Source organism: Colias philodice, chromosome 7 (genome assembly GCF_061535455.1).
Source record: "Colias philodice isolate Cphi_HAF_F1 chromosome 7, ilColPhil1 Martin Lab GWU primary, whole genome shotgun sequence".
Classification (NCBI taxonomy): domain Eukaryota; kingdom Metazoa; phylum Arthropoda; class Insecta; order Lepidoptera; family Pieridae; genus Colias; species Colias philodice.
The window spans coordinates 3,967,382-3,988,807 of NC_143092.1; the positions used below are offsets into that span (position 1 = coordinate 3,967,382).

A 21,426-nucleotide genomic window follows, 5' to 3' on the forward strand; every position below is an offset into this window, starting at 1 on the left:
TACCAGGTTGCCTGGTAGAGATTGCTGTTCAGCAATAAGGCCGCCTTTTGTACAAATGTTGCCTTTGTAATTTTGTTCTTTTTTTTTCTGCTTTGTCCTTTCATGTTTGTACAATGAAGTATTATAAATAAATAAATAAATAAATAAATTCATTGTGATTGTGTATAAAAAATAAAACATCCATACATAAATTCTTTAAATTAAAAATTTTTTACTCTTTATTTACGCATGAAAAAGGGGTATTCAAGTTAGTTTCATAGACCCTTTCTTCAGACAGATAGTCTTCTTGAAATATGCTTTGCATGAGAATACATAAATAATAATTACTATCGATGCACAAATACATCATTTTAACGATTCAGGCGCATATATTTTTTTCAATAAAGATGCACTTTTTTATAATACTTATAATTTAATAATATATTTCAAAGCCTTATTGCAACTCTCCTTACTCGATACCACAATCACCTTACCTCTCTGCAGGCGTAGAATTAATGTCTACTACTTACTAAAAAAAACCTTTTATTTATGACGTACTAATACTAATAAATGCTTAGATACAAACAGGTGATAATTTCTCGATTCAAATATACCTAACTAGCTTTACCGCGCGGTTTACCCCGCGAGCAAAATCCATACTAATATTATAAATGCGAAAGTAACTCTGTCTGTCTGTCTGTTATTCAATCACGCCTAAACTACTGAACCAATTTTCATGTAATTTGGTATGGAGATATTTTGATACCCGAAAAAGGACATAGGCTACTTTTTATCCCGGGAAAATGACGCAATCCCGGAAATCCCACGGGGACGGGAACTATGCGGGTTTTTCTTTGACTGCGCGGGCGACGCCGCGGGCGGAAAGCTAGTAGTCTATAATATAAAAATGAATCCCAAAATGTGTTGGTAAGCGCATAACTTGAGAACGGCTGAACCGATTTCGATAATTCTTTTTTTATTATATTCCTTAAAGTACGAGGATGGTTCTTATGTAGAGAAAACGTAAATATGTACCACGGGCGAAGCCGGGGCGGACCGCTAGTTATATATATTTCTATAGCTCATGTGATATTTTAATGTATTACCTAGTACCTACCTACCTATAAATACTGGAGTTTTATCCAATCCGAACAGCAGATTTTCGTGAAAGAATATAATAAACATCCATCCATACTTACAAACTTGCGTTTATACTATTAGTATGATACTTACATACATCCTGTATTCTATAAGCTAAAAAAATATAAACATGCAAGTTTTTCACATTATTCATGTATATCGAATGTGAGCGTCTTGGCTCACTTATGTAGAGCGTTGGCATTACAAGCGGGGTCGCGGGATTAATTGTCCGTGGAGACAAATATCTTGGTCTAGTACTTGGGAATTAGTACAAGTACTGACCTATAAACTTGTATTGTAAGATAAAAGTCAATAAGATCGCTAGATAAATAGCGTATACGAAAATAATGTGTTCGTCTGTTGCTCCGTAGCTTTTGTTTATAAAAATATAGTTGGTTATGAATTATGATATACAGGGTGTCCCAAAAAGTAGTGATATACTGAAGCTGGGAGGTAGAGGACTTAGAGGGCTATCCGAATCACCCCCATGTGTGTTATGCGATTTTTCGTATTTTCGGAGTTATTACATTTTTTTTCAATTTTTCATCTATCGCCGAGTACGATGAGATTTTTATTTATGGTGACGTGAATTATTGCGCTAGATGCTTGATTTTTTTTGTGTGCTAAGAAGAAAGATAGGCCAATTCAGTATGGTAACATTTACTATCGTTAGATCTTCGAATAGAATAAAAAAAACAATTAAATGCCAAGAAAGATAAAATTACCCAGTATGTTCATAACTTCAAGGGCCCATAAAAAAATAAAATCACATAAAAAAGGTTTTCCATTTGGCTTTTAAAAACTTGCTCTATCGATCAGGTAGCTACCCTAAAAATTTCATTTTATTATTCTGAAGGCTTCAATCGAAAAATTGAAATCTAAATGTGGTAAGTGGAAAATTTTTATTAACATGATGATCATTAAAACCAATAAATAGGTGTTAAATTACCAGAATTTTTTTAAAATAGCCCCGCTGTTGCTCAATGCAAGTGCGACATCACCGTAAAAAGTTGTCTTTTTAATGTCTGAATGCTCTTTTATCATTTTTAATGGTTTCTTCTGCAACTATGAATTTCCGGGTTATTTCGTCCAAATTGTGGCAGTCTCTCGTCTTTGTAGTATTCCCACGGAAAAAATTCAATAGGGTTTATGTCCGGAGACCGTGGAGGCCAGGCTAAAGGGCAAAAATACTCTGAAAGATGGATTGGTCGTTGCAGCCTGCGCATGCGCCGGTGATGCCTGCTTTAAAGCCTGGCCTCCACGGTCCCTCGACCTAAACCCCATTGATTTGTTTTAATGGGGATACTAAAAAGACCTCGGCCACTTGAGAGAATGCCACAATTTGGACGAAATAACCCGGAAATTCATAGTTGCAGAAGAAACCATTAAAAATGATAAAAGAGCATTCAGACATTAAAAAGACAACTTTTTACGGTGATGTCGCACTTGCATTGAGCAACAGCGGGGCTATTTTAAAAAAATTCTGGTAATTTAACACCTATTTATTGGTTTTAATGATCATCATGTTAATAAAAATTTTCCACTTACCACATTTAGATTTCAATTTTTCGATTGAAGCCTTCAGAATAATAAAATGAAATTTTTAGGGTAGCTACCTGATCGATAGAGCAAGTTTTTAAAAGCCAAATGGAAAACCTTTTTTATGTGATTTTATTTTTTTATGGGCCCTTGAAGTTATGAACATACTGGGTAATTTTATCTTTCTTGGCATTTAATTGTTTTTTTTATTCTATTCGAAGATCTAACGATAGTAAATGTTACCATACTGAATTGGCCTATCTTTCTTCTTAGCACACAAAAAAAATCAAGCATCTAGCGCAATAATTCACGTCACCATAAATAAAAATCTCATCGTACTCGGCGATAGATGAAAAATTGAAAAAAATGTAATAACTCCGAAAATACGAAAAATCGCATAACACACATGGGGGTGATTCGGATAGCCCTCTTGGTCCTCTACCTCCCAGCTTTCGTTCATCACTACTTTTTGGGACACCCTGTATAAAAATAGTATAATAGTTGTTTATAATAAATTAAAAAATATTTAACATCTTCTTTTAAATTAATTACAGTCACTGACATATTAGAGATTAAATAAAACAAGTTAAAGTATCAATAATAATTTGTTATAGCCTTAATAATATAATTATATACACATCCTTAGAACAAAATACCTTCTTGTGCTTGATTGTTCGAGTACTATTTATAATATAAATAGTAAATACCTACATAGGTTTAGACAAACTTAACACCACACTCGCAGTAAAGCTTTCGGAAAGACCTTTGGTACCTACACAATAAATAGTAAGTGAGATAATAAATGAATAGCATTTTAACTCCTTTAAAAAGATTGATTTCATTTTATTTTACGTTCAAAACAATCTCTTTAACGTGGTATACGTAGCAAACGCTACGAACGCCCATCCGGCTACTAATATTAATCCTCCGACAGACCGCGACGTTAGACATCGATCTTCATTGCACGCTTCATACCTATAAATGGATAATATTACACAAATTAAAAAAAATAATACAAACATAATAAATTTTTTGATACACTTAATTTTTTAAAAAAAGAACGGTGGGAATTTGTTATCATCCTGTAACGTTTTTTGATGTCGAAATAGCATCTAAGAACGAAAAAAATGGAATATTTGAATTAATCAAAAATAAGAAAAGGTGACAGTATTTTTGTAAAAATAATTAAATTAGGAGAACTAATAATAGATGTTTATTATGAATGAGTGCTTTATAAATTCGATTTAAGAAGAATGAAATTGTTGTTACTGATACCTATCTAATTAACAAATTTTGATATGTTATGGAAATTAATTGTTTAGTAATTACTTAATTGTGTCTATTATAATAGGTGCGACAATTAAGTCAAACATCGTTTAATATTATAATAAATGATAGCCAATTACTTTTTATTAACACATTTTATATCAAAACTATTACCAGATATTTACCAACCCTTAACTACTATAGAAATAAGACAGATTGCCCAGTTTCCATCAGCAAAAAATGCCTTATTGTGCGTCTCGAAAACGTGGTAAACGACGAAACGAAAAAACTCAATTTTCCTTTGTCCCACAATACAAAAGTATTCCGTAGCGTAAAACGAAATGCTATTTATGTTCTGTTAATGTCTTTTCTTCAAGCTAAGTCATTCAACTTCCTTGTATTTGTTATTTAGCTTAGTGGCTATAAGGAGAAACGTTAATTGTCTCGGTAATATTATTACCCCGAGGGCTTATGATAAATGAGCAAATAATTATTTGATTCACGCTCTATACATTTCAAATGCGCCTTAATCAGGTTTCACAGGAATATATTCAATAGACTGATTAACTTGCAACAATTTAAATCAAAACTATAAACTATTGCGTCGGATAATCGGATTTGCTTAGCAGTTAAAAAATATTTAAACTATGTGACGTTTTAGAAACTGAACTTTTCTGAATACACATTGTAATTATGTATGCATATTTGGAAGTGACTTGTGTTTACATAAACACTATAGCAAACCTTATATTTTTTAGTGTGATGTGCATAAAAAATATTTTTATACTAATATGAGGTATTATGAAAACTCACCTTAAAAATGTGTAACTGATCATGACTCCGGTTGCCATGACAACGCCCACAAAAGCAACTGTTATGATCATCTGCAGAATCGCTCTGATAACTTCTTCTATTATTTTCAATGTTACCTTAACTAGTATGTATGTTATTCTTATAAAACCATCCATTGATAATAATTCTTTAGCCATCTATAAAAACCTGAAACAATAATAAATAAGTAATGAATATGTATTGAAGAAATACAATTACATATTGTTATGTTGTTGTAGAGAAAAAAAAGAGCATTTTTCGAACTCTTTCCGCCTCTTGCTCACGTCAATTATTTATTTTTTAATGAATTATTTAGATACTAAGCTTGTAGCTTTATATATATATCACATCACATTTTATATACCGGTAAAACCTGCTAGCTTTGCCAACGGTTGCAGACTTTGCCATAGCCAACTTCTGAGGGAAAAATTGTAGTCACATCTTAATATCAGTTTTTTGTCATTTATGCATGCCTGTATAGTAAAATTTATGAGTTAAATGGCAACACCGAATGAGATGTGGCAACCCAGCTTGTTTTTGAGATGTCATTTTCGGCGGTTACTTTTTTCGAATGTTGGCGGTATGAAACTTAGTGCTCCGGAACTTTTACAAAAACAAACGGGAAAAGCATTGCCTACGTAAGTATTTTTTTGATATTATGTTAACATAATGTTCTTTAGCTAAATAAAAGCTGATTTACTGTGCTACAAGCTACCTTTACTTCGCAATTGGTATTGGTAAATTCAACAACCCCAATCACAACGTCTGTGATGGTGACTTTGCCATGTTTTGTTGGAGGTTAGGGCTGCCAGAAAATTTCTGATGAATATTTTAATTAAATTGTCATTGTAAGAACCTACTGACTGGTGAAAAAAAAAAATATAAATAGTTAGGTAGCCAGGTATGAAATACACAGTGCATGTGCTTAAATGAAGGTTGTTTTACAAAAGGTATTATTTATTTAATTATTTATTGCACACACAAAAGACATAGAGACACATAAAGTACAGCTAATAGGAAATAATGTGTACAAACGGATTTTAAAACTTGATTGGATTGGTTCCTATCAAGTTTAAAATAACAACAATTTTTATATTCAATCAAGATCATATAAATAAGAATTTGTCATTGTTTAAATCTTTTAGGAATGTCGTGTAATGTGTGATATTAAAAAAAAGTTTGTTAGTTTAATGAATACTATTTTTTTTTTTGTTTTATTATGTAAAACAATTGAAAGTTAAGAAACTAACTAGAAGTAATTGATTGTTTTTTTTTTACTTTTACTAAGTAAATTGTTCCTACTACGAAAACATTTTTATTTGACAACCCTAACCCTAACTTCTTCTTATATGTATAGGAAATATTTTGGAAAGGTTGGTGAATTTGCCACCTTCTTAGAAAGTTAAATTACCAGTGCTAAATAATATAAAGTTTTTACTTTATTTTACGGGATATAGGAAGAGTGCAAATATACTACTTTTTAACCTCATAAACTCCAAAAATTTCATTTTTTCTTTCATATGGCAAATTTACCAGAAGTGACAGCTAACTTTGCCATAATTGTTTTTATGCTTAAAATATTATAATTTACAAAAATGAAATAGATATTTAGTAATAATGTAAATTTTCATGAAATTTACTACGTCTAGGTGCAGGTTACTCATTACGTTTTCATACAATTATATTTTTTTAAAGCGAATCAAACTTTTTGACACATGAAAAAGTGGCAAAGTAAGCAGGTTTCACGGTACCTTATATTTTATAAATATAAGAAGTTTGACTTCAGAGAAATACATTGTTTTATCGCGAAGTGATTAGGTACACGATTGTTACACAAAATAAACAAGGCTTGTTCCCAATGCAGCTTTTCTCCACTTTACTTTTTCAACTACCTAAGTAATGAATATTCATATATACCTTACATCTAATATTATAACCTTATACCTAGGGCTTCTTCACTGGAGTATAATTTAATAATACATAAAAACAAACACTACACTGTCTAGGCAAGAAGGTCACTGAACATTTTAATTATTATTTCACTTATTGACAATTAAACTATCATCAGGTAATTAACATTGAATAGTTTTCTAATTTCTATACAAATATTGTTCATGGTCATTATGTCAATCAGTAAAATAATAATATCATGTTTTTATTTCGTAAATAAAATAATATAAGTAATGACAGCTGACTTATTTACCATAAATCATCATAAGTGACTTAAAAAAGAATGTATATTACAGGCAAAACGACAGCAAATCCTATTTTTTCATATTGCTCTACTAGCTGTGCCTCGCGGTTTTACACGCAGTGCTCCGCTCCTGTTGGTATCAGCGTGATGATATAATATAGCCTGAAGTATTCCTCGATAAATGGACTATCTAACACAGAAATAATTAATCAAATCGGACCAGTACTTCCTGAGATTAGCGCGTTCAAACAAACATACTCTTCAGCTTTATAATATTAGTATAGATTTCACCTTTGTTTACGAAAAATATAAAGCCAACATAGTTAGTAGATAGTATATTAATTATTACACCATATCACACAATATAGTATATTAGTTGACTTCGATCTCATGAAATGGAATTTCATTCTATCAGTTCGTGCTTGAAATAAAATCTAAACCAACTTTCAACCTCAATAATTTCTTTAAAAAAAAACATATCTTTAAACCGTAAAAGAAGAACACCAAATCACCGTCGATTTCAAGTCATGTAATCTCTATCAAAAATCCACATTTTTCAATTACTACACCGCATTACAAGGCAATGAAAATAAACTGCATCTCAGTATATTATGTTAGTAGAATGTTCAGTGGGTCTGCAAATTGTAGTTGAACTGTATTTATGGTCTAATGGAGCTCACGGTACAATTCCTTGATATGTTATCTAATCTTAGACGATGTTGAGGTTCTGCGGGATGAGATGTTTTTAAATTAGTTAAGTAGTTTTATAGGTATTGAGTTTAGAAGGACTTTATTGATTTCTTTAGTATGAACAACTTGATATAATATTATAATTATAATAATGACAAGTGCTAACTAATTACCAAAATAGGAAACTATACGTGACTTTGGATAATTAAAAACGGAATGCTTTATCTAATTGTTTACGGCATTCCAAGGTACGCTAATGTATATTATGTGACAAGTTTATCGATTTATAGTTAATGCTACAATAGTAGATACTCAAGTGCCGAAATTTTCTAGATATAAAGTACAAAAACATGTCTTACTACATAAATTTCAATGTAAAATAAATCCGATTTGTAACCAATCAAATAACAGCAAACAAATCTTCATCAGGATAACCTAAAACTTGGAGATCCGAGGGATATTCAATAACTTATAATTTCAATTCAACGAAACTCAGTGTTGCCGACAATCCCGAACTTTATGATTTAAAATAATCGTCTAAGCATTGAAAGTTTTAAGTACGCAATTCAATCTTCTGAATCGTTGTTAAACTTCATCCACTTGATTGCCGTAATTACAAAATGACTAGTTAAAATGGAATATTAACTCCTTAATATGCTGCAGAGTCTCAATTTTTATGAGTTTCGAAGAACCTATTAGATCCACGTCTCCGTTATTAACATTAACTAGATTTATTGAAATATTATTCGAGACAAGCCCGCGAACATTGCTTCATTAATTTCAGAGATATTTCTTAAAGAGCTGTTCAATGGACTAAACATTGAAGATTATAATAATTAAGTCTTAAGCTAGTGTTCTAATAATTATTCATTCTTATTATACTTAACTGTTGCTTCTAACTGTTTAAACTGAATATATTTTCACTTTTAATATTTTTAGTAGGAATTTTTATTTTTGTATTACAATGAAAACCGTTAATAGTATGTAATATTATTTTAAAACCTATTTATGTAATATATTATATTTAATTAGAATTGAAAGCATGTCTTATACTAAAGATAAACAAGGAAAAATAGAAGATTATAAACAAATGATACCGCTATAACACCGTCGTCAGATATAGTTAAAAATGTATATGAAAAAATAGAAAAAAAAAAACACATCTTTTAACATCTAAACATGTATTTTATTATTTTAGATTACCCTATTTTGCAATAGGGTCAAAATTTATTTTATAACCCGTATCCTCGTAGATCTATTTTATAACCAAATAAACTATAAATACGTAAGTATCCAATGACAATCTCTAGATATTGGACGTACATTTTTAGCAAAAAACTGATTACCTCTCATACCAATCTGCCTATTATCGCACCATTCAACTTTATGTAATGGGTAATATTATGCGTAAGACATTCTAGAAATATCTTCTCGTAGGTTAAAACCTTATTAACGTTACTCTATGTCGATATAATAATTAAGTAAATTAAAATTTGATTTATCTTTTATCCGTGTCTTGTTATTATAACCATCTTACTTTGTTTTCCCTCAATTAATATTTTTTAGATTTCAAACATCTTGTTGCACTAACGGAAACTTCATCGGATTGAAAACTCAAGTCAAGAACTTTACAATAAAGGTATTTATTCACAAAGTGCATTTAAAAAAAGAGGTGAAAGACGAGACTTTAGTGATCGTTAAAATACTAGACGTCTCTAGAATACACTATCAGATAGTAGATAGTGACTATCTCATTGCATTGTAATGATATGAACTCTATTTATTTGTACACAAGATCCAAATTTGTTTCATCGTAAATTTTAAACGTCTGATCAATATTTCACGAAATTGTGTTATTAATTGCTTAATAAGACTTTACACAGTATTGGCATCGTTACTCAATGTTGTGGGTATATTAAGATCTGGTGTATAATCAAGACGCTATAAAATAGCTTCAGACAGGACTTAATTTGCTGGAAGGGTGAGATTAGATGCTGGATTAGCATTTAATGAGTATTTAAGGAGCTGTATTTAAGATGAACTCTAGTCATGCACATAAATTGCGCGGGGAAAGCATGCGGCAGATTTTTTTCATTAGTTTTTCAAGTGTATGATACCTATAGATTTAAGTTACCTACTTATAATAGTAATAAAACATTAAGATTAAATACGCACAAAATAAAATAGAAGAACGGAAGCATTAACTCTTACGCTTCTTTTTTCAAGGATCACGAAGGAATATGTTATAATCAAAGTTTATTTAAATAAATTATGCTTTACAGTTTAGATAGTATTTTTTTCTTTTCATTTATTCATATTATTATACAATCTATAATGGTCTGGTAGGACACAGAAGGATGATTACCTACTTGTCCCTAAAGAAAATCGGTCAGTGAAACAGATGTATAATGCATCTGCCCCTTACCCCACTAGGGGACATGGGACTTCACTTTTTTTTTCTATCTAAAAAGATTTACAGTAAAGGTCTTTTGCGTTTTTAATCTGTTGTTTTTAGTGTACAATAAATGTTTTCAATTTATTCCATTTCATATTTTTTATCTACTCACAGCCGTTATTCCACAATGAATAACCGAGAACTATACTATAATAACAATAATTGATCGTGATAATAATCCTACAGATGTTATAAATACAAAATCTACATTTCAATATGTAATGTTATGTTTTTATATATTTTTAATTATTTTTATCAGAAAACTTCTGAATCAAACAAGCTTTACAGAAAAACACAGACAAATCCACCAGTTTCCACTAGTAAACATACACTTTAAGAATTTAGCAACAGCTAATAAATCACATTTTTGAAGCTTTCTCTACGTGATACGTAGGAGTATTAGCTCAGATATTTTCATCTAAAATTCTTTCTGTTTTCAGATACAGAATTTCTAGGTCATGTATAGCTTTCGTTGAGATTCAAAGCTGCTTATTTAGTGCTCTAACTATCACAAAATGAAGATAACTGTACATGTAGCTATAATAATTAAAGGCCTACAAACGCTTGCTGTAAACAGAGGCATAAATTTAATCTCCTTTCAAGTGGTGTCCCATATATTACTAATGGGCCTTAATGAATTAAGAAAAATATATTCTCTTAGGAAGAAGGTTTCTAAGATAGTTGAACATATAGGAATGGAGAATATCCAAGAAATATTTTTCTATAAATATAACAGTGGCTAAAGTAGTAATTTTATTTACCTATCATTAACTGAGCTAAGTCCCATTAGTATTTATCGCAGCTTTGCTTATTCCGAATATGTGTCAAGTTTTTTACAGAAGGTAAAAGTTTACTTCTGCTGCTCTTATAAAAAACTTCTTCACGTTTTCAATTTATTTAGTTAGCTGCAGTACACCATTTTTAAATGTAATATTTAGCTTTAATATTATATTATAATTTAAGTTCTCTGAATCAACTATATAAGATGAATCCAAAGAAAACATATATCGTAGCTGCTACTAAATTGCTACGACGTAGCACGTCTAGGTCTATTCTTCAATAAATAACTTGATGAAAAAAGTCTGCTTTACATGTGTGTTTACATGACATTTTATAATGATAAATATGTCAATAACAGCTGTTTATATTAGTTGTTTTTGACGTTTAACTAACGTAAGGGACTAGAATGTTTTCAATAGTGACTGTGGATGGCTAGATTGGTCTTGGTAATGGTTATTTTCCTATTCTCCGATTAAATATAATCTCTGAATAGTTTTATATCGATGAGGTATCGTATATAATATACGATACAGTAAGTTGTGGTAAGTATATTGTCTAGCCGTAATACTATATTTTCATTCATATTAAGGTTTCATTTTGAATGAAACTTATTTTGCAAATAAAGTAGTTACAAAATACCGTCATATTAAAATTCATCATAATCGGTTAACAAGGGTTGAATGTTAAGTAATCTATAAGATCAACAAACAGAAGTTTTAATGTTTAAGTATGTAAAAATAATATTTATGGAAATTAAATTTGACTACTTTGAATTAAGTACCTACATTAAATTATATTTATAGTTCTATGAAATTTCAAATTTCAAATAATAGAGTTTAAACAGCTTTTAATGGTTAACCCTCATGCAAATATCATAAGCCTAGATATGAATATTCATAAGTATACAAATCTTTGGACAAACCTTCATTTGTGTAAATATCATTTGCAATTCAGGTTTCGTTTGAGAAAAGGTAATGTTATAATTCTCTGTGAACATTTAGTGATATGAATTTTATATTATTTTAGATAAAAACAGTGTACCCTCATATAAAATAATGCCTTTGAAATTAATTATATCTACTAATTTCTATCCTCATTTACGCTTAGTAATATTGAAAAAAATAATCTGAAAAGGTCGTGTTTATTTATATACATACCCGTATACAATATCCTTCTTTGAAAGGATTATTCCATATCATATATTTTAGGTTATGCGAATCAAGGTTCCCAATTCAAATTCAGCGCTTAAGGTATAAGAAAGAAATTGCTTGCTTTAATATTCCAAACAGACGTTACGGTTTTATTTATTTACAAATATTAGGTTCAAGTAAATATATATTTATTTTGTTGTAAGACTCGTCTTCATTTTGGTTCTAGACTTAGTCCATGATTTTGCATTCTAAATTGTATCAAAGGAATGAAAGTAGACTTACTCAAACCTGATTCCTCGTATATTTTTACGACGTATTCTCGTATATTATTTACGTATACGTACTTATATAGGTCTGCGGTGCGTTTTCATAATATGTAAATGATGATGAGATCTCCATTATTTTATGGAATGAGACGAAACCGACACTTAAATTTTACATTCTATTGGCTTTTTTGGTATAGAAGTTTACATACAAAGTATTAAATATGTTTGATGTACCAAAAGTAGACCTTAAAATCAGTATTGTCAAATTAATTGCGTTGTAGGTAATTTCAGCACCTTTTTAAATGACCAATTCGCCTTCAATTATATGATATCGTACAATTGAATTACCACAAGTTTGAAGTATTTGTATATAATCGAAATCTACCTTTATCCTCCAAAGTATAATATCGTGAAAGTCGGGACATATCCATTCTGCGGACGAAGTCACTGGCTCAACTAGTATATATATAATTAAGTATAATATACAGAGATAAAGCGTAAAGCTGTCTATTATCCCAGGGGGTAATAAAAGGAATGTTCACACAGCAGGCGCAGCGGTGTCCTGGGGCGCTCGGGATTATGTATTAACCCTTTAGTAACTGACTTTATGTTTAAAAACTTGATTTTTCAGATATTTAGCAGAGGTTATTCATATTAAACCTTTGTTCAACGCATGTTCGGCAGCGATCTTTCGTACCTTGGGCTGGATCCTCGCTGGAGACAAGAAAAAAGTATGAAAATATAAACCAACACGTAAAAGCAATTGAATTATGCTTTGGTTTCTACGAGTCTTTGATACAAATATTTATATCTTTATTTCAGTATTTTCGCTATATTTTTATTTGTGTTTGTACCTTTACTTTATATTATTTGTTGACGTAGTTGTAATAAAATTATTTATTAAAAAAATGAGGTGTGTTTTATTATATAAATCAGTGATACAAAATATAAAATGGATGTTGGTGCCTGGTGGTTTGTGGCACTGTAATAGAGGTATTTCCTATATTGTAATACTGTGGTTTGGGTAGGAGACAGTTGAGTCTGAGTAATAATAGTTAATAGCTATTACCATTTTAATTATTAAAATATATTATATAGAGACACTGTTTGAGAATGTTTTGCTTTTTGATGGCATTACACGCCAATAAAATAAAAATGATGGATGGATAGAATCTTTCGGAGAAACTGTATCTCTTATATATAAAAATGAATCGCAAAATGTGTTGGTAAGCGCATAACTCGAGAACGGCTGAACCGATTTCGATAATTCTTTTTTTATTATATTCCTTGAAGTACGATGATGGTTCTTATGTAGAGAAAACGTAAACATGTACCACGGGCGAAGCCGGGGCGGACCGCTAGTAGTTTATAATTTATATTAGTGGTGGGCTGTGGCTGTATAGTTTATATTATTAACACACCAATTAAGCAAGGTCAAAGTGTTTGAAACAACTTCCATGAGAGATAATTACTCTTAACGTTTCATTATCTCTTTGGAATGAGATTTGATCGTCGCCAGGGGAGCGTTTTGCCGAAAATTTGATTGCTCTAACACTCATCGGGGACTGATAAAGGTCATTGGAAACAATCTGCTTCAAGTTCAAGTGGTTTTTTTAGAAATAGGATTAATAAACTCATTTAATTCTTTATTGAAATAAATGGATTTTAGCCCTTTTCTCTTTTTAAGGTTGTCAAGGCGGACTGGACTAAAATCATCACTTAAGAAACAATGAAAAGGAGAGCGTCCCCTTTGGAAATTGAATAAATTTTCCTTCTTATTTGTTTTTTGTTTACCTTTTGTGTAATATCTATTATTCGTGACAATTAACTGAATTTCCTCTGCAAAGGGTGAAACAGGTTTGAGCTTTGGGCGAAATTTAAATGACAAAATCTTTCAGAATGTTTTTATTGGAAATGCTTATTTTTATTGTACTAACAACTGTTAAGAAATATCAATTATGATCATTTTCATACATACTACTTAAGACGACTGCATATATGAGAAAATATTACGCTGCGAAAAGCATTTTTCAACGCACCATTCTGAAATCAGTAGGTAAATTTAAGCATTTATGGCACACCATATGTTAGGCTATCTATATTTAGAGGAAAGTAAAAGAAAACAAACGACATCGGGCCGCACAAACATAAAATGGTCAGGATTAGGAAAAGTTTATCCTCTGAGAGTCAGAGCGGAGTAATTAGTCGTCCAACGGATTACACCCTTGCTAGAATGTCGTTGACATCCGCCTACATGTCCCGTGATTCGATTACAATCAAGATTATGCGAGTTTCCTGGAAAATCAGCATTTTGTGCCCATTAATCACTGCCCTGTTGATGTCGAATGGTTAAACTGATGTGTTGAGATAAGGGTTCCCACGTTAAAGTGGTAAAATTTACACAAATTATTTATTATTTAAAAATCGTTTCGACTTATACATAAAATACAATACGTGTTTGTGCTATATCACATACTTTTTCTTATGTCACATAGCATTTACCGGTATGCCGTATTGTTATTAAATATTATCACAAAAATAGATATAAAAGGTTTTACATTTTATTAAATAAGCTCTCTATTTTGCTTCATGGCAGCCCTAGCTGGGGTATGCTCTGAATTATTGTTGGATATCTTTCTAAAGCTTCAAATAAATTTTTAATATTTAGTTTTTATACTGTTGATAAATTGAGAAATAAGATAATCATCTGATTTTTAGATTAAATTAAAATACACAAATACGTTCACAAAACATTCCTTGTTTAAACATGATAAGGTGATGAGAAAAAAAATGCTCGTAATATAAATTCGACTAGGTACAAAAATAAACTACATATCTATACGTCTTATACTTAAAGTAAAACAGGTTATTTAATTATTTATGTTTTGAGGATATAATATAGAAAAAATGTAAGTAAGTACAGTATAGTGTGGTCATTTAATTACAAAAAGATGGTCCGATTTCAATCTTTATTAAATATTTTTATAGAATTGTACCATACATATCACGATACCATACCACATCATATGTTTCGTAGTTTACAGAAACCACAATCTAAATTAATGGCTATTTTGAGACTCCTGTTCATAAAGAACGAGCAAATAAATCTATCCCAGAGTGAGGCGCGAAAGGTACAAATATTGATTATTTATTTTTTCCGGTTGATACGATGTCATTACATTGTTTAGATTTAGATACCCGACTACTGTAGGGTTAAATTATGGTATTCCTTAGTGGATAACAACAGCTTTCGGATTACCTCAACGTCAAAAACCTTACATTGGATAGTAAATTATGTTTCTTTTATAATCTAAAAATAAAATATCCTACATACTTATCCAGAATCTCACATGTTCTAAATCAACTTTATCTATAATCCTCAAATCCATAATCATCAAATTTCACCTTTAAATAACATTCACTAAGAATGAGTTTTCATAAAGCAAACAGCCCAAAAACTGTTCAAGAAGAAATATTTAAAGTTTCAAACTAGATTTCAGAAAGACCTTTTTCGGGAGAAAGTTACATGAAAATGTTTAACTTTCATTTTAGCATATCAAATATGGCTTAAAACTTGCGTAAATTTAATATGAATTCAAACGTTAACTTAGGAAATACTTTTTCCAAATAATCAAAGATACAAAACGCTTACAACGAAATAAATATAGCATCAAAATAAAATCTCTTTGATACATTAAAACTTCGTTGATTTTGTTTTAAGATTTGTTCATGAAATGCATTCTATCCTTAAGATATAATATCTATTCAATGATCATTAAAAATATTTTTCTCGAGGATGACGTTTTTAGAAGGAATTTTTTTAGAAATTACATTTTTTACATTTTATTTATAAGAGAAAATAACGGAAGCCTTGAATACAGGCGATGTATGAAAGGTATTTTATTAATTATTCCATATGAAAAGTTTGAAGCTGCTTTATTAATTTTATATAGGTTATTTTAAGTTATTATACAGTTACTTAATTCACAAATAAAATAGATTACACATTTTTTTCATCCATTTCACATAATATATAGGTCATTTAGTCAAATTGTGAAGAAATATAGTCTATTTCTTCTTAAAATTTACTTTGTCTTTAACTACTTTATTTCCATATTGAAAAAGTAATCCACCGAAGTCCTACAGCAAAGTTATCCATTTTCTTATCTACAAAGCGGTGACTGCGTTATCCAGTATATAGGATGTTTTGTAAAGAATAAAATTTATAGTGAAAGGTCAACGGAACGAACATAATCGATGATATATTTCTCTATTAGGTGCGGTATATTTTTCCTCGTAAAAATACTATCAAGGGATTCCTGGTTCAATAATATGAAATTAATAAATTGGCTAGAGCAACGTTATTATAATAGATACCATAGGTTCTAAGTAAAGAAGGGATAGCAAAGTTATTATACTGTAGGTACATAATTATTATTTATTTGTTTCTATTGACTAAAACTTGCTTAAAACAATTCTTCCATCATAATAATATCTAATACGACCTAATAGCTACCTAGCGTAAAAGGTAAAAGGTCAAAAACTTAATTATATAAAATACATAATTAGATTAAAAATACGCTTCGTGTTTATAGACACGACCTTAAAAGCATAATATATTTTAAAATAATCAAACTGTGAATAACTAGAATTATTTAAATTTAAGGTAATTATAAATCTAAAACTAAATATGGAATTCATCCGGTCTATCCCATATAAATGCAAATTTTTGCTTTTCAGGCTGAAGAAGGGTTTTTATCATAATATAGGGCGGTCGACTTTATTTATATGAAAGGGTAAGATAGAAAATCCTGGCACACTGCGTAATTTGTTTTTCAGCTTTAATAAAGCTATTTTTTATTTCCATTCTAAAAAATAATTTATAGATTTACCGTGTGCGTGATTTGAATCAGTTGAAATAATCAAGTATAATTTAGCTAGGAACACTCTTTTCTCTATTTTCTTTTAATTTTGAGGTTACTTTTGTCTCATTACCCATATGGTGACGTATTATGACTTATATTATGACCTATTATTACTAGACAGTATACGCCGAACTGAACTGACTGGCAAATTCATATTATGATAGCATATTATATGGCTGGTTATTGCCCCTGTATAGCTAATATAATACATGTTACATATATTTTCATATTGATAAGAGATAGATATTAATCAAGCCCCAACAATTATTTACCTAAAGGGTCCATCGGGTCCTCCCAGCTCCACGTGCCTAAATCCATGGAGAATAGTTTTTGATTAGAAGCAAATATAATGTGCTCTTACGAACGTAGGTGATTGAAGCAAGGGAAGATACCTATAATTAAGATTCTGTATGTAAAATTATAGAAGAATATTAACCCGCCATTGGTGACGTGAATTTGACTTACAGCGTTGGTGACCCCGGTCTCACGCACCGGGGTTTTTGACTACGAGTTTATCTGTAATTTACGGTTCATGCTACTTTTCATTGGGATAGATATAAAATTTGATCTTTTATTGTCAATAAAACATAGGTATTTAATAAATCAAATCTCTTTTATTAGCATAAGAAAACATCTTTGAAATAACTAAAATTGTCAAGTATTTTAACAAAGTTTTTTTAAACTCAAAAATAAAGCATCAATCTTAATTATTTAACAGTAAAATTAGGCTTAGTCAGTCTTATGACACTGAAAACATAAAATGAAGTAACATAAATGGTAATACTTCGACCAAAAAAAAAAATATACAATACTAAAATCACTCATCTTCAACAGCCAAACAACTAGAGCAAGTTATTGGTACTACGTGCGATCTGGTTCGAAATTATCTGGTTCGAAGTCACTTCCAGATTCACTTTCCGATGACGTTTGTAATCTGTCCTCATCAGATACTGCTTCTTGCAAAAGAGCCTCGAGACGACACTGATTACTTTCGTAAGACATGCTGAAACAGTTTTTTAATATTAATATTATGAAAAATAAGTGAGAGATAATATTAAATTTTTAATAATTATATTAAATTTAATATATAAAAAAAAAAAAAAAATCTATTCAACATTTTTAATATATTAAATAAATTTTTATGATTTATAAATTTTATTTTAAGTTTAATTTACATATAAATTTTAGTGTTAATTTTAGTTTATTTAAAAAATATATTTTGAACAATTTGAACAAAAAACACGTAATTTCTTGTAAAATATCGATCAAATCTAGCAAAACACTTACTAATAATAGAATTATATGATTAAACTATAAATTACAACAATAGCTTTATCAAAATAAGTAAAATAAAAAAAAATACACAATAACCATTTTACTTACTTAGTTGGTGACGCCGGTCTCACGCACCGGGTTTTGGCCAAAACTCAGTAACGTGCGCCCGCGTCGCTGTCGTGGGGTAGGGGTAGGGTAGGGGGCGCGAAATTAGGCAGCTACTCGAAACCACAGTGCAATTCGATAAACGGTGACAAAAATATTTGGGTTTCTTTAACTGCCCGGTCTCACAGACATATGAGGTCACCAATGGCGGGTTAATAGAATAATTATTACTGCTCATATTTTTGGTGTGTTTGTTCAAGATTGAAGTGTAACAATAAAAATAAATACGTACCTAAATATGTCTAGCTTACTCCCCGCGGCTTCGCCCGCGTAGTCAAACGTATCTAATTCCAAATAAACGTAAGTCCGCGTAATTCCAACTAAGCAATTTTTTTCGGAGATGAATTGCAGTAATGAATAAAAAGGATGAAGTAAAAGGAACGAACATTAATTTCAATACCGTTGATGAAAGTTCTTGTTTTATAATATAAAAAAATATTATTTTTATTAAATCTCCTCATTTTTCTTTTCTAGTTAGTTTTACTTGATTTAGGAACTTAATTCAGAACAATTGATGAACTTAGAGGATCTTACAGTTTCATGAGGTATTAAGAACATGGCCTTAATTTAAATAAAATTGTAAAAGATATAAACATGAAAAGAGATGGAAACTTTTGATTATTTTAACCCTCTATAACTCAATAACATGTTTTTTATTTTTTTAGTTGTTATTGGGTAATTAAACCAAAATAAAAATACATGTGTTTCATAGTTTTTATTTATTGTAATTATTTTCCGAAAAAAATTGAAAAATAGGGAGCGTTGCCTAGGGGCAACACTGAGTTGTAATCTTAAAAACTATACATATAAAAGGAAGTTATGAGAGATGGAAGTTCCTGAAGCAGTTCTTGGTTTTGGTATAGCATAGAGCAACCCCGCATTTTTCGCATGTATTGTGAGTAAATCCAGTACACTTTGGAAACTTGCACCTAATTTTTTTGTCAGACCATTGGGGCCAGTGCCCAATCTGGTCTTGCCGTACTGCCATAGGAGGTGCATGCTGTGCCTTTATGTTTTTTTGCTTGTATCTCGTTTTCGGCGACTAGACATACTAGGCTTTGTACCCAATTTACAAAGAGTAACTGCAACATCTAGACGAAAATCTGCTGATGATAAACGACACGAAAGGCCGTTGTCTTTACAGACTCTTTTATAAAGCAACCATGCGTTTGCCATTGTGAGATCAAAGTAATGATAAAATAGACGAATTTGCCATCGTTTGCTACGCAACTGTATCTTGTATATCGCCATGATGCTGTCAATGAGGTCAACACCACCCATGTGGCGATTGTACTCTCCTACAACGTTCGGACGTTTTATGCTCACGTACCTAGAGTTCTGTTTGTCCCATCTGCGAACATCAGTTTCAGGCTGTATTCCAGCAAAAGTAGAAATCAGAGTGACAATTTTGTTATCTTTCCATGCCACATTAGAAATGTCGGTGCCATTCTGAACTTGGTAAAGATTGGTCTCTTCTGATATCATCTTGATAAGCTCTTGTGGAAAGAGGTAAAAGAAAAACTGGATAGGGGTTTCTAGTTCTAAAAGTTCAGTGCCTAAGTTCATGTTACCCTTGAATCTAAGCTGCTCAGAATTTACCTGTAGGCTCTTCTTCTTCCAGCGTAAATTTAATTTAGTAGGTTTCGTTGCAGTTTTATTTGATTGATTGCTTTGAGCTGATGCAGGAAGTGGACCGTGTGATGCAGTTTCAGCGCTTGGAGGTGATGGAACTGAGCTTTCGTGGTTACTTTCTAAGGTGTCTATTATAGAATCAACGTGGATATCTAAGGTGGAAGTATTGTCTTCAAAAGTTTCTAATTCGGGGGAAAAATCTGGGTCGGCGAGGCTGTCATCGTCGAAATCCAAACCGTCCTCACTGTCATCATCATCCTGCAGCATCGAGGTAATATCCTCTTCTAAAAGGACTCGATGAGGACGCTTACGAGCTGCCCTGAAACATGATATCGAGTGATCATGATATAATCAATACACACACAAAATAATACCCCTATCCGTCAATGTAGCTTACGGGCAACAAACACAAATTCAAAAAAAAGATCAATATAATGAAAATAAATGTTATTGATAACGTCAAATATTAAATATTCAAACACTTACCTGTTCATGTTATTGAAAATAAAGCCTTAAAACTCGAAATAACTATATTTAAATAATTTTCAATTCGGAGCACGCGCGCACTTGTTCAAACCACTAACGACTTTGTAAAAAAACTTCAATTGGTGACAAGTAACGCCATCTAGTGATTAGTTTTTAAACTTGTTCGTTACTTCTGTTTGTAGACTACAGTATACAGTGCGATGTATTGTCAGAAAACGAATTGTATGGATGTAGTGATAGATCGGACGGTATGTTGCTTACAGTCTACATCATGATATAGAGGGTTAAAACATAACTCTGGGGACGCGATATCGATGTGGGAATGAATTGATAGAAAAATTGAATTTAAATATTTTACGACACCATTTCACTGTACTTTGCTGTTAACAAAGGAAATTAGGCGCCAAAAAACGCACCGTTTAATAAATATTAAATGTTGTACTTTGAATTGAAGTACAATTTTTTTCGAGTTATTGGTGGACAGTTTGTACTATTTTATTATGAAACAATATAATCGCAGATTTTTAAACAAATAGACTTGAGACATAAACCAGAAAAGAGGCCAAATTATAGCAGATATATCTATAGGCACTTAATAATTATGTACATATTGTAACGTTTTTGTTCTTCAGTCACCAGATTTTTGTAATAT

The 21,426-nt window shown here is 30.8% G+C and overlaps 1 long non-coding RNA gene across 1 annotated transcript in view; it reads right to left on the reverse strand.

Annotated features, from left to right (window-relative positions):
• Window positions 1-3,480: 3,480 nt before the first annotated feature.
• LOC149486988 (uncharacterized) overlaps window positions 3,481-21,426 on the reverse strand; it is a 109,568-nt gene continuing 91,622 nt past the window's right edge. Inside the window, exons 2-3 of the long non-coding RNA XR_016315824.1 lie at window positions 4,738-4,923; window positions 3,481-3,633 (exon numbers count right to left, since the gene is read on the reverse strand). This is a non-coding gene — a long non-coding RNA (uncharacterized LOC149486988). The remainder of the gene's footprint in view (window positions 3,634-4,737; window positions 4,924-21,426) is intronic.